We start from the raw sequence: 21,371 nt of genomic DNA on the forward strand, positions 1-21,371 counted from the left end.
AGTGGAAAATGTATCAATAATTCATGACAAAGAGTAAGTAGGGGAAAAAGCCAAACAAAAAAAAGACTTTTACTTTGGCGTGGTCGTATATCTGCGCCGCTCCCGCACTGGGATTCAACTGGAGAAAGGTTTGTTTTAAAGCTTTTACACCAATGTAAACCAACTGATTAAAATTTCAGGTTGTTCATATAATGCTAGATGTACCTGCTGTTGACAATATTATTTTAACCCTTTATACAAAGAAGTAGTATTTTACTCACAATAAGATCTATTGTTTGAATAAGATAGGATAAACTTTATTTGTCCCCGAGAAGAAATTATTGTCTTGTGCAAAAGAGTGCTAAAACGTTTCTGTAAGCAGACAATGAAATAAATAAAACCAACAAAATAATTAACAACATTTGTTAAAGTTTAAATAAAGCAACATTAAAGTGTGTAATAAGTGTTTTAATGAAGGTTTAATTTTTTAAATTGCATAAATGTCATTCTATTCTAAATATACATCACTATATATAAGAAATAGAATAATGTTACTAGTTTTAATCAGCTTATTTGTTGCTATTGTTTCTTGCTCGCACTTACCTGATTTATTTTTGTTAATTACTCTCATATAAAGAAACTGTTAAAGCAAGTGTTGAAAAGAAGTTATTTTGTGTCTCTTCATTGTTTTATTTATTTTAAACAGGACATTTTTATAGCTTTGTTAATTTTTACAGGATAAAGTGTCCAAACGCAGAGAATATATATATATATATATATATATATATATATATATATATATATATATATATATATATATATATATATATATATATATATATATATATAAAAATAAGGAATGACTAGTTAAAACATGAAGTAGTAATGAATAGTTTTTACTTGAAGGGCACCTATTTTACCTCCCTTTCATAATTTAAGTCTTTTACTTCTGTAAAGGTTCAGCTTAAAACACCCATCAGATTATTTGTTATACATTTTCTGCTTTAAACACTTCGACTTAGTGATTAAACACGTTTTTTAAATTGTCCTAAAATGTTTAGAGGAGAGGATTTGATTAACTCCAAATACGTGTGTCTGTGTATGTCAGAACGTGGAGGGAGAAATGTGTCAAGTCATGACAGTAAGTGGCAAAAAAAAGACTTTTATTTTGGCGTGGTGTGTGACGTCATAAGCATGCACCGCTCCCGCGCTGTGATTTAACTGGACAAAGGTTTGTTTTAAAGTGTTTACCCTTATATAAAGCGATTGATTAAGGTTTTTTTTTAATTAAGTGCTAAATTATGAACCTGCTGTTGACAATATTATTTTAACATTTTATACAACTAAGTACTATTTCACTCACAGTAATGAGATCTATTGTTTGAATAAAGATAGGATAAACTTTTTGTCCCTGAGAGGAAATTTGTCTTGTGCAAAAAAGTGCTACACGTTATAGAGGTAAAGTTGGTTTTCTATTCACACATTCGTTCATTTAGAAGTCTCTATATTGTTTACCATGTTACTTTGAATATTAGATCTGAATTAGCATGCAAGTATAACTTGAAAACAACATTAGCACTATTTATTTGACTGTGAACAATGTTGTACTTTGATAGTCATTGGCTGCTAATATGATTTCACTATTCAGAACTTGCAAATAATACTTTTTATGAAATTATATTATTAAGGGGAAAGTCAGAATTTGCGAATATAAAACGAGTTTTACCTCTATTTACACGTTGCTGTAAGCAGACAATAAAGTAAATGAAACAAACAACACGATTAAGAACATACCTGAATAAAGTTTCAAAAAAGTTACAGAGATGTAATAGTGTGTAATAAGTGTTTTAATGAAGGTCTAATTTAATGTTAGTCCATTCTAAATTTACATCAATATATGTAAGAAATAAAGTACTAGCTTTAATCTGCTCATTTGAAGCAAGTGTTGAAAAGAAGTTATCTTATTTCTGTTATTTCTGTTTTGTTCATTTTAAACAGGATAAAGTGTCCAAACTCAGAGAAAAACTCCTGCTGAAGCGACTGATCTCCACACTGTTATAAAGATGGCATTTATTAAAGTAGAAAGTGAAGACCTGAAGATTGAAGAAACATTCACAGTCAAACAGGAAGATCTGCAGGAACAAACAGGTTGACTTTTATTCTCAAAGACCGACGCAGTCATCTGATCCTCATTCAGATATATTTTAATAATAAGAATACTAAATCCATCTTGCAGCCCTGAGTGTGCTGCCTAGTTCTCTTAAATGCACAAAAGCACTCATTAAAAGACAGAATGAGTTTCTTTCGTTACTTGTTCTCGTGTCTTTTGTCATTATTTTATGTATTATTAGTCTCCTATTTTCTCTACCTTCTTAAGGTTATTGCTTTTCTTGTTCTCCTACTGTTTGTAAAGCATCCTAGAGCACTGGTACTATATAAAATAAATAAAAACAATCAATTAAAAAAGTTTAACTGAGCTGACGCTATTTGACCTACAGTATTCTCATAGAAGATATCTGCTATTACAGTGATAGTTTTGGCTAGAGTTAGAATTAAATCATTATTATAATAACTAATTACCAGGGCTATTGTGTTGAAACAGAGTGTTTCGCAGGGTCTTAAAATGTCTTAAATTCCAAAATCTAAATCTAAAAATGCCTTAAAAACTGTTTTACTACCCAATCTGGCCAAAACCCATTCAATCACCAGCAATCCATCTCAATAAAACTTTTTATTCAAAATTGTCATTTTAACTTGGTTTATCATAATGGTTTAATTATTTTCATTACAATAATATTTGCATAAATGTGCTCCTTGTATTTACTGCTGAGGACATCGACCTGGACAGATTATTGTGCAAAGATTTAGTTAATTATAGTTTTTAAAACATTTAAAACCTTATTTTTTACATTTTAAAAAAGTTTAGGTTGGAAAAAGTGTACGGATACAGGTAAAGCTTGTTTTTACACAATATAATTTTTTTTTTGCTAAGAAATATATAAAATACTGTGTTTTATATTAATTTATTATTGTATTATTAATTTAATATTGTATTATTAAATGTATTTATTTATTTTTATATATAACATAATTATATATAGAGCAAATAAAACCCTTTTCCATCTGGGATATTTGAAAAATTCCTTATACTTTAGCCCTTCTTGAGTCAAAAATTTTAACCCTGGTTTAAAGTATGTCAGAAAACGTAGATGCCCTAATTTTAAATATGCTGGATAAAATGGACACAAAAAATAATTATTATTTTAAAACATTGAACTACAGTATTCTAACTTATATGACGATTTTGTGGGACGACATGAGACAAAACAAATTATAGTTGAATAATAACGTTTAGCATTGCACTAACTACAACTGACCAACAAACTAGTTTAAAAATGACTTTTGCTGCTTAAGAAATGGATTACAGCATGCTGATGATGTGCAAACATTTGAGTGTGAAGTTCGTCAGTATTGACCATATTCTTTACGTACCAGCAGGCACCTTGGAATCGTTTTGCTTGAGACTTTTTTTACAGAATGAATTTTTAGATCCTGAAAACAGTGTAAAGACCCACACACACAAAGATGTTTTTTGCGTTTTCTGTCGACATTTAACACCTTGTGACTATATAAAGGGCATCAATGTGATGGTGCACACCACACGCAAATCGCCAGGCATAAAAAAGCATAATTTTTAAAGAAACGCCTCATGCTCGTTTTTTTATTTTTTTTTATTTGATGCGCGGCGTTAAAACCTTCACTAATCAGGTTGGCACTTTTGTTCATGTGCACGGAGCTGCTGAAGTTACAGTAAACAGCACTTGGAGGCGCTCAAGCGCAAAACTGTCAATGCAAGCACACATTGAAGAAGATGCCCAGAGTCGATATCAACGTGGAGCTGCTTATTGCTCTGTGAACAATAATCATTTCTCCATCGCTGGAGCTGCTACTTGAACCATCCATGCTTGTTCGAGTCACTAGTAACTTTAAAGGGCCATGAAACCCCCCGTTTCAGCAGGATGTTTGCATACCTCTAGTTTGGAAAAAGTCAGGAAAGTGGGTGTGTCTTGCTCTGTTTGAGTGGGAGTGTCGGTGGAGGTAAAATAGGCAGGGTTTGAATAGAAATGGGAGTTGCCTTTTGTGTACGCGCTTCTGACAGAGGAAAAACAAACACACACGCAGGGGAGAAAGACAGTGTGTTTAATGACGGTGAAATGTTTGATACTGCAGGTCATATAAGAGAAAAAAACCTCTGCACTTCTCTGTAACTCAGATGCACTCTGAAAGCCATGTGTAGGTCACAAATCCCCGGGTTAACATTATTATTTGTATATTTATGTTGTCACTGTCCCTGATTGGACAAACTGTAGTTAACTTTTTTAGATGGCATTTCTGCATCTTGTCGGGTATATAAAATATCTTAATGTCTTATCTAAATGTCTTTATGTAGGTTTTTATCTAAGCATCAGGGGCCTGTTTCAGTAAGGAGGTTCAAACAACTCGGAGTTTAAACTTGAACTCTGAGTTGATTTACCGAGAGATTAAAAACTCTGAGTTTTCAGTTTCAGAATAGCTGATCTGAGTTGGGTCAATCAACTTTGAGTAGACCAACTCAGAGTTAAGCGTGCACACCGTGACTATAAAAAGGCATTATCAATGGAGCGCAGACATTACGAGTGACTATGGCAACATCTTAAAAAAAGAGATCACCATTTCTTTCCCCAGCTGAACTTGATCTGCTCATGCAAAGTTTTAGCAAATATGAGTGTATATATTTAAAAAGAAGCAACCATCAGTGAAACAGAGACAGTTAGCCTGGGAAAACAGCTGCTCAAGTTAATGCGTAATTTTTTATTTAAATTATTTAAACATTTAAGTATAATAAAATAAGTAATATAATGTGTGACGTTTATACTTTTTTCTAAACATTTATACACGTTTATCAGTTTTAATAGATTTAACAGTGCACTTGTGTGTCTGCCTTTTTATTGATCAAGTGATAGAGGTTGATATAACACTAAGAACTTAAGCAGTGCTAAAAATAATTTTTAGACAGAATAATAATCCCTTTAATCTAGTAACAGTACATGTCAAAGGTTAAGCTAAATATTTATGGAAAAAAGTACACGCCTTGTACGTGACTTTGTTCTGTGTGTGACAAAAATGTAGGCAATAGCTATGTTTCCATCAAAATACAGGCTTACATAAATTTGTGCAAAACTGGAATAATGCCTAAAAGATGCGAATAAAGCAGCGTTTTTATCGAGTCAAAGAGAACACAATAGTCACTTCCTGATTAACTTGCGCCAAATATCAAGAGTAAAAACAGAATTTACTGCGGTAGAACAAGCTGCGTTAATGATTTTTTATTTAATACTTGCGCCTCAGAAGACACAATGAACACGTGGGGGCGTTTGAAGCCAGACGCGGCCGATCCTGACACGCTCCAGACGCTCGGAGGTAATTAATAATATACACTAATACTGAAACAATTAAGGCATTTTAGAATGGCTAAAACAACATTTAAGATGTTCTACTGTGTGCTCAGTCAGCTGGTTTGTCCATTTAAACACATTTTCATCATCATCTCTAACAAACTTTTTTTTAATGTACATACTGTAATTTGTTAAGTGCACTTCGTAGTTTATGCGCATCTTTTCTTATCAAATAAAAGTTTAACCTACTCAGTTATGCAAATGTTTTATTATAAATATTTTCAAAAGTTATGTGAATCATGACGTTTCCATCAATCGTTTTTATGGGCATCTCCAAAATGAGCTCTAAAATAGGTGTGTGGAAATGTAAGACTAATGCTAGAAATACGCTTCATCTTTAAAAAAGGGGAGGAGACCGACAGAAACTCAGAGTTTAGAGAATAAAACCTGCTCCGGACCAGGTTAGATTCACAGAGTAAGTTACCACAGTAACTGACTCTGAGTTAAAGTTACCTTTCTTTTAGAAACAGGCTTGACACACCCTGATTTCTTGAGTTTAGCAAACCTGCCATTTTGAAACCGAAAACCCAGAGTTTTTCTCATTTCAGGGTTAAAATACTCTGAGTTTTCACTTAACCTCCTTTCTGAAACAGGCCCCAGGTCATGCACAAAGACAAGTACAAGTGAAGCTTATTTATAAACTAATTTCGAGGATCACATGCTTATGATTGCTTGCAGCTGGTTTCGCATTACTCAATTTATGATTCACCAATCAGACAATTCCTAAACCACTATAAATACCCTGAGTTCCATGTCACAGCCATCTTCGTTTCGAAGAATCCCCCTTTCACCCCTACTCCTCTTTTCCTAGAAGGGTGGCACGATTTCCCAGTGGTTAGCACTGTTGCCTCATGACGTTTCTGTGCAGAGTTTACACATTCTCCCGGTGCTCACATGGGTTTTCTTTCCACTGTCTAAAAACATGCAACTTAAGTTACTTGACTAATCCAAATCGGCATCTAGTAAGTAGTTATCTCTTAAGAGCAATCACTTTCTGTTCATTAGCTACTACAGAAGAGTTCTTGAGAACTCCCCTTTCGTCTTGCAAATGGGAGCCCCAGGCTCGTTAAGTGTATACTTTTGAAATAAATGAAATGAAGTAGTAAAGTATGTCATCTTGCCATCTCATCATCACTCCAGTTTACAGCAAACATGGCATTAAGCATTTGCATGTGCTCACTCATTCATTTTCCTTCGGCTTAGTCCCTTTATTCATTAGGGGTCGCAACAGCGGAATGAACAATTAACTTCTCCAGCATTTATTTTAAACTGTGAATGCCCTTCCAGCTGCAACCCAGTACTGGGAAACATTTGTTATATAACATAATTTATCTACAATAATTCAAACTCAGAAATATAGGCGTAAGTTATGTGTACTTGCTATGAACATGCAGTATTTGTCTCAATCAGGTCTTCCAAGCAAGTTACAAATGTTTAAATCCAGTGAAAGATGCATATGAGGGAACACAACATGAATAATCTAGAGCGAGTGCATTTGATCATCTGAATTTAAAGCCACAGGCACAAAAAGAGCTTGGTTTTCCTCTGACCGCCAAAATTATATTTTCTTCAAGGTATATAATCTGATTTTGAACTAAAACCTCAGACGCATTCTGAGAACACCAAAGACTGATTTTACATCTTGTAAAAAAAGGCTCATAAAAGGAACTCTTTAAAGGGATACCATTTTACTCTCATGTTTACATGTGGTTTTAAACCTTTGAGTTTCTTGATTCTGTTGAACACAAAAGAAGATATTGTGAAAAAAATTCTGGCTTACTTTGTGTTCCATAAGAAAGGAAATGTTTAAAACCACATGACGCAGAGTAAATGGTAAGCTCATTTTTATATCTGGATGAAACATCCATCTTTTGCTTGTCACTTTGTGTCTTCGTACTATAGTTAACGTTTTTTTTTTTGTTTTTTTTTAAGACCTGATGGTGTTGAAAGAAGAAGCTCATGGATGAATGAACAGAATGAAATGGAAGAAAAACTCCAAGAAATAACGACTGATGAAAAACCTACACTGACTAAAAAAACTTCATCACGTGGAAGACCTCGGAAATCCAAATCTGCGTGTAATTTCGGCAGTAAACAGAGTAGAAAGAGTTTTAGTCAAAAGTCAAACCTTGATGTTCACACTAGGGAGAAACCTTACACCTGCGAACAGTGTGGAAAGAGTTTTGGTCACATACAAGGCTTTGAAAACCACATGAGAATTCACACTGGAGAGAAGCCTTTCAGTTGTAAACAGTGTGGAAAGAGTTTCACTCAAAAGGCAAACCTTGATGTTCACATGAGAGTTCACACGAAGGAGAGGCCTTACACCTGCGAACAGTGTGGAAAGAGTTTTACTTATAAACAAGGCTTTACAACCCACATGAGAATTCACACTGGAGAGAGGCCGTACACATGCCAACAGTGTGAAAAAAGCTTCTATCATCCAGGAAACTTTGCGGTGCACATGAGAATTCACACTGGAGAGAGGCCGTATACATGCCAACAGTGTGGAAAAAGCTTCTACCAATCGGGAAACTTTGCAGCGCACATGAGAATTCACACTGGGGAGAGGCCGTACTCTTGCATCCAGTGTGGAAAGAGTTTTAAGCAAAATTGCACCCTTGAAATCCACATGAGAACACACACTGGAGACAAAAGTTTTATTTGCACACACTGCGGGAAACGTTTTTCTCAAAAACATGACCTTAACATCCACATGAGGATTCACACTGGAAAAAAACCTCACACATGCACACAGTGTGGGAAAAGGTTTACTCAAAAAACAAGTCTTGACAACCACATGAGTATTCATACTGGAGAGAAACCTTACAGATGCACAGAGTGTGGGAAAACTTTCCCACATAAAAGGACACTCAAACACCACATGAGAACTCACACTGGAGAGAAGTCGTTTGCATGTGCTCAGTGTAGAAAGCGCTTCACAACCAAAGCTAGCCTCAAGAACCTAATGGATGGTCACACTGGAACCATAGTGTTGACATGTGATCAGTGTGAAAAGAGTCTCACACGCAAAGACTCCATCAGGAAACACATCAGGAAGATTAACTCAGGAGAGGACCCTTTTAGATGCAGTGAGTGTGGAAAAGGCTTTAAACATAAAAGAAGCCTCAGCACTCACCTAAAGCTTCACAATGGAAAGCAGAGTCCCCAAAATTGAGGCCTTGTCCACACAAACACTGGTACATTCAAAACAGCAGCTTTTTCATGTAGTTTGGCTGTTCATTCAAGTGAAGTTTATTTATACTACTTTTGAGAGAATCACATGCTTATGATTGTCTATTGCTGGTCCTGCATTAGCCAACACATGATTTACCAATCAGATGATTCCTGACTCACTATAAATAACCAGAGTTTCTTACCAGGACAAGTGTGAACTTTTGAATACATATCAAGTTTTCTGAAGATGAAACCCTTTGAACACCTGCAGGGCTGCAAGAACCCAAAATAACTCTATATGTTGATAGATTGTATGACTTGTTTCATATGCAAACAAGTATCTGCATCTGAAAAGGTGTGAACCAAATGACCTACAGGAACTCAAGAGTTGTGACCCAACCAAAGAAGTAGGCTGATCTCCGCGGGGTTACATCCTTTGTTATAAAGTAATGTCTCACTTTGGGTTAAGTTACCAATGAGTTAACATCGCTGCTGAGGAACTGCATTATTCATTGTCTTCGATAAAGTCTTCTCCCCGTAAGAGCTTTGGTCAGCTTACTTATTTTATGTATTAAAGTCATCTATGTAAAAATTAATTAAGCTGTATTCCTCCTCTTCCCATCTACTGTGTGCCACCACTCAAGCTAGATTAGCAACACCTGTGTTTTGCCCTATAAAAGTTTGTGTGTATAAAGCTAGTGTGTTCAGTCTTGAGCCTTTACTGCCCAGTGCTCGCCCGATTCTCTTGAGACGCTAAGTGACACTTTATTTTTATTGTTGTTGTTTTATTTTTTACCCTTGTGTCAGATTTGTTTTGCCTGTTTACTGGAAGCTCTGCTTCCATCATTTCTGTTGTACTTTGTATTCTATTTTTCAAATAAAGATCAGTTGTTTCTTGTTTCTGAAACTAAACGCCTCAAGTTCCCTTTTTAATTTTGTGCTCTTGGGTTCATATGTTGAGGAGTTTGCTAAGCTGGGAAAAGCCCCAGCTTTCAGTCCAAGAAACTGGGTTCAATCCTCAAATGAAACCAACATGTAACATTCTATACATTGACAAGCCATCCAAGAACGGTTAAGCCAAATACAGCAAAATCTAACAATGTGTTTCAACCTATTATGAACCGATAACCATATTTGTGCACATTCCACACTTGCGAATTGTTTATTAATTTACTTATCAAACATCAAATGAGGCATCCAGAGTGATACAGTTCTTGAAGTGTTGGCAGGGAAGTGCCAGTAGCCGCATTTCCACTATCGGGCCAGTGCAAGCCAGGGCTTTTATCGGGCCAGGCCAATCGCCCGGGAGATGAGTAATGAGGCCAAAATTATGTTGCGTTTCCGCTGTCGGGCTAGTAGTCACAGCGCGTCCCCAGAAAGACCCCGAATCAAAAACAAATTAAAAATCATTAAAATGAAGACAACCGAAACAAACAAATGACACGTTACTATACAGCAGTACATTATATGTTTATAAGCACAGACCTGTGTATTACCATTTGTAACTGATCTGCTTTTCACTCAATTCAACTTCAAATGACACCAAGCGCTGCTTTCCTCCACTTTATTTAGTCCTGCAGAAGACAGTTTAACACAAACACGTTGTCTTCTGGCTTTACTGCACATTCGACCCCCTCATCAATACAGAGCAGCATTGTGAAGTCGAATGAATTATTTACTTAATAATTTATGTAATTACATTTGATAAATTTGACAATTTATACACAATTACACACATAATCTCTTATAATTTTACACTTTGAGAAATTATCAATTTAAAATGTATAGGAAAACACTTTTTTCCTCTACAGTTACAACAAAATGAAAATTTCTTTATCACTAGAAACCAGACTTAAGTAGATACAAAAATGTGTAAAAATTATGCACAACAGAGCCACCTGGTGGACAAAGTTCAGCGTTTTTTCCACTGTAGGAGACTTTTCACTAAGTCTCTGTGGCGCAATCGGTTAGTACGTTCTGCTGTTAACTGAAAGGTTGGTGGTTCAAGCCCACCCAGGGAGGAGTTAAGCATTTTGCTGCCTTGCAACTGCTAACACGTGCACTGGGCATAGATCATGAGCCATATTCTGTCCAGTGTTGCAAGATGACATCAGGATTAATCAGAAGATTTTCATGGGTAGGGAAGGTATTGATGTAAACGGTAACTAGCTCGTGAACAAAGTCCTCACCAGCCTGGCTAGCTTAGTCGGTAGAGCATGAGACTCTTAATCTCAGGGTCGTGGGTTCGAGCCCCACGTTGGGTGTTTTTGTGACCTTTTTGTCTCTCTTTCAGCAAACCTTTATTTGGGTTCGTGTAGCAGACCTTTAGAGACAAAGTTCGGCTGTTTACTGAAAGGTTTGTGGTTCAAGCCCATCCAGCGATGAGTTAAGCGTTTTGCTGCCTTGCAACTGCTAACACGTGCACTGGGCATAGATCCTGGGCCACATTCTGTCCTGCGTTACAAGATGCAATCAGCATGTGGCAGAAAATTTGTATGGGTAGGGAAGGTATTGATGTAAAGAGTGTCTAGCTCTTGAACAAGGTGCTCACCACCCCGGCCAGCTCAGTTGGTAGGGCATGAGACTCTTAATCTCAGGGTCATGGGTTCATGCCCCACGTTGGGTGTTTTTGTGACCTTTTTGTCTCTCTTTCAGCAAAATTTCAATCGAGTTTATATAGAAGTACTAACATGTGACCTAGGCATAGATCCTGGGCCATATTCTGTCCAGCGTTGCAAGATGACATCAGGATTAAGCAGAAGATTTTTCATGGGTAGGGAAGGTTGTGACGGTGGCTGTTTGTAATAAATAAATCTTATATACAGTTTATAATAAGAGAAAAAAAATAATAATTCAAATCTAAAAAAAAAACTGAACTCTGCGGGATTCGAACACAGGACCTCCTGCCCCACAGCCGTACGCTCAACCGCTGGTCCACGTGTGTACTGCACTTGCTGGCTTTCACACGTCCCTTAATCCCACTGCCAGCGGACCTCAAACAAAAAAACAAAAAAATAGTTACCAGAATTAATAAATCTTTGGGCGCCAGACAAGATTAACTGGCCAAAATTTACATTAAAACCCTGGATAGCCGCGGCAAACACTCAACCACCATACACACAAAGAGAAAAAATAAAGATAACCCAACACACACTTTAAATTAAATCAACTGATATATTTTTAACAACCAGTACAATGAAAAAGTTTTCTAAATCAAAAATATACTTTTCATCACTGTTTAGTCATAGATCTATAATCAAAATTAACTTTTTAGGCAAGAAAAGGAAACAACAAACAAACAATTCAAACACTTCAATAATAATGTTTAGATAACCCAAAAGAAAACAAACAAACAAACAAACAAAAATAATGTGTGGCTGATCGAATGGAAAAAAGAGAGGGAAAAAAATGTAAAGAAAGCCTATGTGATAACGTTGTAATGTGTGTGTGGAATGTGTGGGTGTATGAATGGGTGCAAATGGACAAAATTTACTGACCCAGGGACACCGAAGCCGTTCTGCACAGGTCCACTTTTCCCATCAGAATTTCAGACCCCTCGCACACAATACTAGAGAGATCGCCTGGTCACCACGTCCACGAATTGCTTCCACCCCTCAATTTTTTCCTCACACAGTCATTGAAACCAACAAGCTCTCCACCTTACACCGTTCTTCTCCTCCTTCTCCAATTCCTACCACCAAATACAAAGACCGACACCAAAACAACAAGAAGCCCCTTCTCTGGGGTCCGTTCTTCGTACCTCGCTTAAATGATCTAAGATGATTTGGCAGATCCTGGATCTTTTAATCTTGATAACTGATCTCTCGCTAATTTGGTTCTTCAAACAAGTTCGCGAATCAGATTAGAATGTCTGGATGAACTGATCTGAGATCGCTGCGTGTGTTATGAAGGACAGATCTATCGATCCTCGAAATCATGATCAGCAATGCAACGATTGGCTGACGGCATAGCAGCGTAATGACATCATCTGATTAATATTCAATTATCCATGTGAGCAAAATTACATCAAATTAGCAGTAAATGGTTTGTTAAATATTACACGCAATAACCTTCCACATTTGTTGTGAGCTGCAGGCTTTATACTTTCATTTGTCAAGACAAGAGTATTCATCATGTATTTCAATGCAAATCAATGCATTTAGTTCTACATTTAGAAAAGATTTTCTTTATTAATGTAGCCGTTTTTTAATCGGTGTATAAAGAATAACTGGTTGTTTACAAAAGCATTTTCATATTGGTAAAGGTGTCTGCAACTTTTGTGAAGCATCAAATCACTGGCATATTAACTATCAAAACATGTTTATGACTGCTGAAATGTATTATTGCTTCAAAAAAAGTCACATATTGTGCATTTCTATTATACACAATTTGTTCTAAAGCGATCTAAAAAGTTCATATCAATAAGTTTTCTCTTTGCACCAGATGGCAGTCTTTGTACTTTCATTTCGAGGGTGCAGATTGCATACGTTTTATTAATATGTATAACTTTATTTATTTTATTAATGACTATAACTTTATATATATATTTAAAAATTATGTATTATTTTCCCAAGTGTATATAACTACTACTGTAAGAAAATATCAGAATTCGGAACATACTTTCTGTATTATCTTTGCTTGAACTAAGCCGATCTAATCCTGTTTACATGAATTGAACCTTCTCCCGATCAGGTTTGACCTAGCAGAACTGTTGCCATGACAACAACTCTCGGATCAGCTTTGAAGAACGAAACGATCCTGGATCGTGTCAAATCGTCAATATCCAAATCCAGCTAACTGAGTAATCCACGTACGAAGAACGGACCCCTGGTCTTTTCTCCCTCTTTTATAATCTCCGATTGTTTACCTGCCCTTCCGCTTCCTTCCGACCCCCGGAAGTATTGTCTGGAAGCGATAGGAAGAACCGGTCGGAGCAGCGCCCCCTAGTGGCACTTGAGAAAAATAAACATTAAAGAGCATCCATCTCGCCACAAGGTATTGATGTAAATGGTAACTAGCTCTTGAACAAAGTCCTCAACAACCCTGCTAGCTTAGTTGGTAGAGCATGAGACTCATAATCTCAGGGTTTTATGTTCGACCCCCATGTTGGGTGTTTCTGTGACCTTCTGTCTCTCTTTCAGCAAACTTTCATGTGGATTCATATAGCAGACCTTTAGAAACAAAGTTCAGCATTTCTACCACTGTAGGTGACCTTTTATTAAGTCTCTGTGGTGCATTTGGTTAGCGTGTTCGGCTGTTAACTGAAAGTTTTGTGGTTCAAGCCCATCCAGCGACGAGTTAAAAATTCGGTGCTCGTGCACGTGAGTGACAATCACACAGTATGAATTATCAACGACGCGATCTGAGAGAATTGCCGATGCCTGCGAGATATTTGCCGTGCTAAATATCTGGAGCTGAAAATAACATCAGCCATCGTCTACAGCCAATGAGAGAGCAGCATTGACTTGCGTGTGTGTGTGTATAACTGCTGCAGGCCAGCGGGAGGCTGGGGGAGAAGTTAAAAGTGCTCTTTTTCGGTTTATTTGGACCCACGAAATGGAGGAAAAACCAGTGGAGGTTTGACAGGACACTGGAGCAACCGTGTCTGTTTGACGTTTCACACAGAAAGAAATTAGTTTATTATCAATGTTAAGGAGAAATGGCTAATTCCCTTTAAACCCAGGTGAGCAAACATGTACATGTTCTACCACATTAAAGGCTTCTTTCTCATTATGTAGTTAATAACAAAATATATAATACGTGTTTTTGGCTGTGAGACGTAGTTTGGACGACGTTGTTGGCGATTCTTCCTATAGTAAAGTCATGCTATGTGAATGTCCCTGTCACCGATCCATCTTGCAGTGTAAACAAAGCAGCGACGAAACGCTAGCCCAGATAGTCATCCAGTGTGAAAACTTCTGTGACATGACTACTTTGAGAATCATGCAGTCTGAACTCGGCATAACACGTGCACTCAGCATAGATCCTGGGCCATATTCTGTCCAGCATTGCAAGATGAAATCAGGATGTAGCAGAAAATTTGTATAGGTAGGGAAGGTAGTGATGTAAACAGTGTCTAGCTCTTGAACAAGGTGCTCACCAGCCTGGCTAGCTCAGTCGGTAGAGCATGAGACTCTTAATCTCAGGGTTGTGGGTTTGAGCCCTAGTTGGGCGTTTCTGTGACTTTTTTGTCTCTCTTTCAGCAAACTTTCATTCGGGTTCATATAGCAGACCTTTAGAGACAAAGTTCAGCATTTCTGCCACTGTAGGTGATTTTCCATTAAGTCTCTGTGGCGCAATCAGTTAGTGCGTTCGGCTGTTAACTGAAAGGTTGGTGGTTCAAGCCCACCCTGGGACAAATTAAGCATTTTGCTGCCTTGCAACTACTTACATTTGACTTGGGCGTAGATCCTGGGCCATATTCTGTCCAGCGTTGCAAGATGACATCAGGATTGAGCAGAAGATTGACATGGGTAGGGAACAGGCCCGTGCAGAGACCGTCCGAAGAGCATGTGCAGGATACATTTTTTGAAGAGCGGGGGGGGGGGGGGGGGGGTGGATATTGCGTGCGTTCTGATCAGCTGTGTTGTCGCGCGCGTACTCAAGAGCGGTGTTGTCACGCGCCTACTGAAGAGCGGGACAGAGGGTGTGCCGCGTCGCGGGGGCACTTTTGATCATTTTGGAAGGGCACTTTCTATCCAAGACTAAAAAGGGCATGTGCACTGCACAGGTTGAGCCCTATGTGTGCACGTGCCTGGTAGGGATGGTATTGATGTAAATGGTAACTAGCTCTTGAACAAAGTCCTCAACAGCCCTGCTAGCTTAGTTGGTAGAGCATGAGACTCTTAATTACAGGGTCTTATGTTCGAGACCCATGTTTGAGTGTTTCTGTAACCTTTTTGACTCTCTTTCAGCAAACTTTAATTTGGGTTCATATAGCAAAGTTCAGCGTTTCTACCACTGTAAGTGACCTTTCACTAAGTCCTTGTGGCGCTACCTGGATCAGGATCGTCTGTCTCAGCCTCTCTCCTCGTCCAATCGTTGCTTTTCCTCTCCATTGTGAGAATGGATGAGAGCCAATCACCGCACTCGCTCTCCATTGTGAGAATGGATGGGAGCCAATTGCCGCTCTTGCTCTCTATTGTCAGAATGGATGAGAGCCAATCGTGTCCCGGCATATGCAAATGAATGACAACACCGCTGTATTCTGACGAGCGGACAGCACAATAACAGATCAAGGTAAGTTCTTTTTGTCAACATTTAAATCTACTGATAAAAGCTGTTTTGTTGATTGTAGTCTTTTGTTATGTCACAGTCTTGGCCTCCTACGCTGATTTATTATTGTATGACAAGAGTTTTAACAAAAGTCACCCTAAGTGTTATGAGCATAGGTCACGGCCCGCACCCTGTTTAACATTACAGACTTTTGATACGGTTGTAGAAATCATTGATTTGTTCCCACGTGTGTTTAATTTAAAGGGTGTCGTAAATTCGACGTCTAATCAATTACAAATTATCAGACCAGAGGTTTTGAATATCAGAAAATAGACTTTATTCTCCATAATAAAGCCGAGAAAGAGCAGAGCAGACCCCAGAGCATTCTGAAGTCTCTCCTGGACACCTTCTGAAGTCTCTCCTGCACCTTCTAAAGTTTCAGTGTGTTTGTTACAATTTTTATACAGGATTATTTGACACACCCCTAAGTCTCTTTTTAACTCTTGACCATTTTTGAATAGGTTTCTAGTCTAAGGGGTCCTGCTATTCTTGGCTCTCAGCCCACTAGCTCATGTCAGCAGAGATGTTACAGGTCTATGTCAGCAAAGTATAGATGCAACTTATGCAAAGGAACTAAGTGTTTACATACATTTGTCATGATAGGATAATAACTTGATAATATGTTACTCATTCTAACTTCTGATACAAATACCTTCATACAAGTATTTAACATAAATAATCAGTGCTTTAAATATTCAGTTATTCTACACAATCAGTCACTCAGCCTTCTCCTAGTGTTGCTTCTTTAGTGCAGGCACTCTCATCTTACACAGACATATCACTGTATTTTTAACACAGGCTGGCATGTTTGCTGCAAACACTACTTACATTTTGTGAAGAGAAAATTAACTGCTTTACACTTAGAAAATACTTCACACTGAGAGAATAGAAATCTTCTTCAATCCCTCCTCTTAAGACTTTAGTCTTAATAATATTGTCTTTTAACCCCAAAGTGCAATTTCATAATCCAGTTCTCTTAATTACCTCTATCTAGTGACTGATATTAGCCACATAGCTGTTATCAATTGACCAGATTATGCCACTGTACTTTGACAGAAGTCCAGCCAAACATCTTCCCTGTCTCTTGATTTAAAGGAAGTAAAAGACTGTACTCTGTTTTTCTCTTAACACATCAAAGACAACAATGTTTTAAGCATAAGTATTCAGTTGGTTCAGTGCTAGCTGCTAGTTTTCACACTTATGTAGAATATACTGAAGTGATATTATATATAGGTACCATGAAAGCAATATGCAAACAAAATCAATATGCAAACGTAAAAAGCATCAAATGTTGCTCTTGATCTTTGCTCATCCTTGTTTCTCTTCTTCCAAGCTATTAGCATCTTCATTAGACTTTGAAAAGATGTTAATGGAGATGTGTGGTTAAGAGTCTGAGTTCTGAAATCTGCAGTTGTGCATTCATCATCCCTTGACTTGTGGCACTGCTGTATGTGGTACTCAGGCACATTATCAGAATCACTCTTTTCTTTGTTCTGATAAACTCTTGCTTCCACACGTTGCACTTAGTAGTTTAGAGCTTTGGAATATTCAGGCTCCTCTGTTTCTGGTCAGCTTTTCCTTGCTGGAGTTGTTTCCTTTCGCTCCTTTGAGGCATTGGTACCTCATCAATGGCATCCCCTTTGGCAGCTGTTGGATTTGCCCTCATCCAGATATGGTCCTTTCCTCCTGAGCTCTCCAGAGCATCCTCAGATAGACTCAATCACCTAGACCAATTGGACCTTGTATCACTGCTCTCTCACATGGCTCCTTTCTGGTTTCCTGCACAGATATCGCTTTGCACATGGCAATTAATTGTTTCTTCATAAAAGTCCCTACTGCATTAGACATCTTTGCAAACCATTCCAAGAGGTTATGTGCAAGGTTATAGGTGAGATTATATGCCAGGTTTTATGCAAAGTTTCATGTGGTTTCTTGCAAGGGTCATGTGGTTTCTTGCAAGGTTTCTTTCATGGGTCGACCCAATAGCAGTTCATGCGATGCAATGTTAGATGCATGTTTCTGTTAGTTTCCATGCCATCATTCACCAATGCACTTGTTAGCAAATTAATCCCATTAAGTTTATTATTTTCACATATTTCATTGAGCGTTGGTCTTGATGGATCATCTTCATCTCTTTCAGCCATTTCTGGTAATTGAGCATAATACAATTATTCTCTCTTTTGCTTTATTCATAATTTTTCCATACTCCTTTAGATGTTTTTATTTATTGATCATTCACTAACTTCATGAATGCAAACCCATTATGAACTTATTTCTGAAGGCATTTCAAAATTTAGGAAATACTTCTCTTGTCACAGATGTAATAACTATCCCTGCTTCATAATCTGCTCCTGATACTACCTCTAATCATCTACTCATCATAGTTTCTCAACTGTGCTTGTTTACAGAATATTTCTCTATCTAGTCAACACCAAAAACAGTCATCATCTCACTGTTTGGAGCAATGGTCTCCAGTCAAGTCTTTTAATTGAACTAGAGCTCTGTGAAGTTGCAGATAATTCAATCATCCACCTATTGTGACAGTGTTCATCCTAAGATATTTTCCCTAATTTTAACCCTTTATGCATTCTGGTGTATACAGTGTTTGCTATTCATCAAGCTACACAAGTACAAACAAGTTTCTACCTTCCTCTGGTAGTTACCTAAAATTAACTCAATAGAAACCAAACCACTTGAAATATTTATCATCCAAAAGAACATATCTCCACATACAATATGAACTTCAGCTGGAAAATCTTCTCCTATTGATTGCTCTTAAATCATATTATCAACATTAAGCCTCTTTTATCTGTCTTGATTACCCATTTATTTTAATTATCAAATTAACTTCAATTAAATATTATTAGTTACTTATAATTTATTACTCCTTTAAATTTAAATAGAAATGTCTAGGACAGATTGTATATTACATTATAGATGTTTCTATTAGTGCTCTTATATTTTTACACTTTTCAATAGAGTTTTATACCTATTTCATCATTTAGTGGTTTTCTTTCTGGACAGATCTGCATCTAATCCATTTTAACCCTCACTGTGCTGGCTGATTTTATCTGCATCTCAGTCCTGTAATGACAATCATTTAGTTGGAACTTGACACTTCTTTCTTTGCTAATTTATTTTCTGATCTATATATTAATTCCTTTTCTATCTTTGAGTTATTTTCTTTCGGCTCATAATTATTTCCTGAGGCATTCCCATTAAACTAGTTGTTTATACAATTTTGATGCACTTTTTTATCAGCTGACTAAAACTTACTGTATGTTTTGTAAATTTCTATTTGCTCTGTTTTAACTATTACTCCTTATTAATTCCTTATATTGTTTTCTTAAACACTTTTCTCTTTCAATTTTTCTCATAGCAATTTAGAACTGTTACTTTTTGACCTTATCATGTCTTATGAATTAATTAAAATGGTTATTTCAATCTTCTCTTTAACTATAAATAATTTTTCTACATTTGAATTTTTCCAGTTTTCAATATCCAATCTTGATTTAGGCCATTCACAATACAATTATGCTAAGATATTTCCTTTACTTAATTTTAATTTAAATACTTAGTTATATTCTTATTTATTCTCCAAATTATTTATTGCCTTATCAAAAGCTTTTTCTCTTTTTCTTTAGTCAATCTGCTGCATTGTAATTTATCCTTCAATGTTTAAGGACTTTCATTAAGCCTACTGAAACTTAAACTCAAATTATTTACTATTCATCATAATATATAATTTCAACATTACACATTTAAAGTTTCACCTTAAAATTATCTTATAACACTTTTTCTTACTTAAAAATTTGCATGATAATAATTTCTCTCAAATTGACAGGAGTCTGATTTGATACAAGAATGGGTAGCTACACTTTTGCTCTTAATTTTCCTTCTGTAATGCTTGAATATATATAGAATATAGCTCATGACTTAATAAATCTTTTTTTTTTTCCCAATTTTTCCTTCATCAAATGAAGACTCCTGTTATCTATTTTTCCTCTTTTTGCTGTTTAACAAATTATTTTCTCTAATTCTCAATCATTTTTATCATATGTAAATATGCTTAATTTTCTATTTGTTAAATGTTCTTATAGATAATTTCTTTGGCTTCAGATTGTGCTTCACTTATTTTTCCTAATTTATTCTAGTGCTTCCTCACTAGTTACATTACATCTTACATTATTTTAATTTCTCTAACATTTCCATATACCTGTTTTAATTCAACAGTACTATATGGTGGCCTAATGTCTAATATAACTGTTCAAAATCCTTACTGCAATAACTAGAGTTCATATTACTATTTTAACTCCACATGTTTGTTTACTTTAAGCATTTTTCCTATCTGAAATGCAATTTTTAATTGTCAATTAGTTTTAAGTACATAAAATATTAACTATAAAATGTTTGAACTCACTATGCTGTTAATGTCTCCTCAGTGTCTATGCTTTATATCTAACTCACTGCTTTTACTACAAATAGCTGTTGGCTCAGATAACAGTCTGTAGCTGACTTTAAAACAGATGAACACAGTCAACTTACTCCACAACAATTTTTTCATTGCACTTAAACATAATTTATATTTTAAAGCCAAATCTTAGTTTCTTCAAAATGTTACTGTTTTTTCAAATTTTTATCTTATCTGTTTAATATATATTTTTAAACATCTTCTCTTTTAATTCTATTAACAATGTTTGGACTTCTTTTTTCTCCATTTTCCTATGCTTCTTTTCCTTTTCAAAAATTAGCATTTTTGTCTCTTAGATTTTCCTAATTCATTTTTCTTTAAACTTATTTTCCTTAAACATTTGATCATTAACTCTTCAATTAATCCATATTCAAGTTTTCTCTTCTACTTCTTTATTTACTTAAATTAATAACTTATCTATTTTATTCATACTTTAGTAAATTTATTTCCTTATTAATATATAAATTTTTCTCCATATGTAGTTAGTTCTATGCTTCAATTTTTTAATTTCTTAATATTTATTAGTCTAGCTTCTAGTTACATTTTTATTAACACTTTTTATTTATTAAATCTTATTCTATCAATAATATTTTTCTTATTTCATTTATCTTATTACATTACTTTATAATATTTCTATTTATTTAATACCTTATAATATATCTTGACTCTTTAGCTTTTATCTGTCCTGTGAAACTTTTGTTCTTAAAATAGACAGATTCTTACCACTCCTGAAGCAGACCTTCTTCCAGACTGTCGGCATGTCAGGAATTTCAGTCACCTCTCTGCCTATTTCATACTTAAAAACACCTCAAACACACAGAGATTATTCAGAAAAATGTTTAACTAGTATATATTCTTCTTTTCAGTCTGTGTCTTTCAAATGCAATATGATAACAATTAATTTTATGAGGCTTAATCCTCCTCTGTATCACAATCTCTTCCCTAAACTGCATCACTCTCTATCTTATTGTTCT

General features: G+C 36.0%; 1 protein-coding gene and 1 pseudogene across 2 annotated transcripts in view; one reads left to right on the top strand and one right to left on the bottom strand.

Moving 5' to 3' along the window:
* LOC137490965 (protein NLRC3) overlaps positions 1 to 21,371 on the bottom strand; it is a 766,684-nt gene that overhangs the window by 604,934 nt on the left and 140,379 nt on the right. The window lies entirely within an intron of this gene.
* LOC101886087 (uncharacterized) lies at positions 1,976 to 9,563 on the top strand (annotated as a pseudogene). The gene is made up of 2 exons (XR_015483347.1): positions 1,976 to 2,127; positions 7,407 to 9,563. The product of XR_015483347.1 is annotated as an uncharacterized LOC101886087 (transcript).

Source organism: Danio rerio, chromosome 4 (genome assembly GCF_052040795.2).
Source record: "Danio rerio strain M-AB ecotype USA chromosome 4, GRCz13ab, whole genome shotgun sequence".
NCBI lineage: Eukaryota > Metazoa > Chordata > Actinopteri > Cypriniformes > Danionidae > Danio > Danio rerio.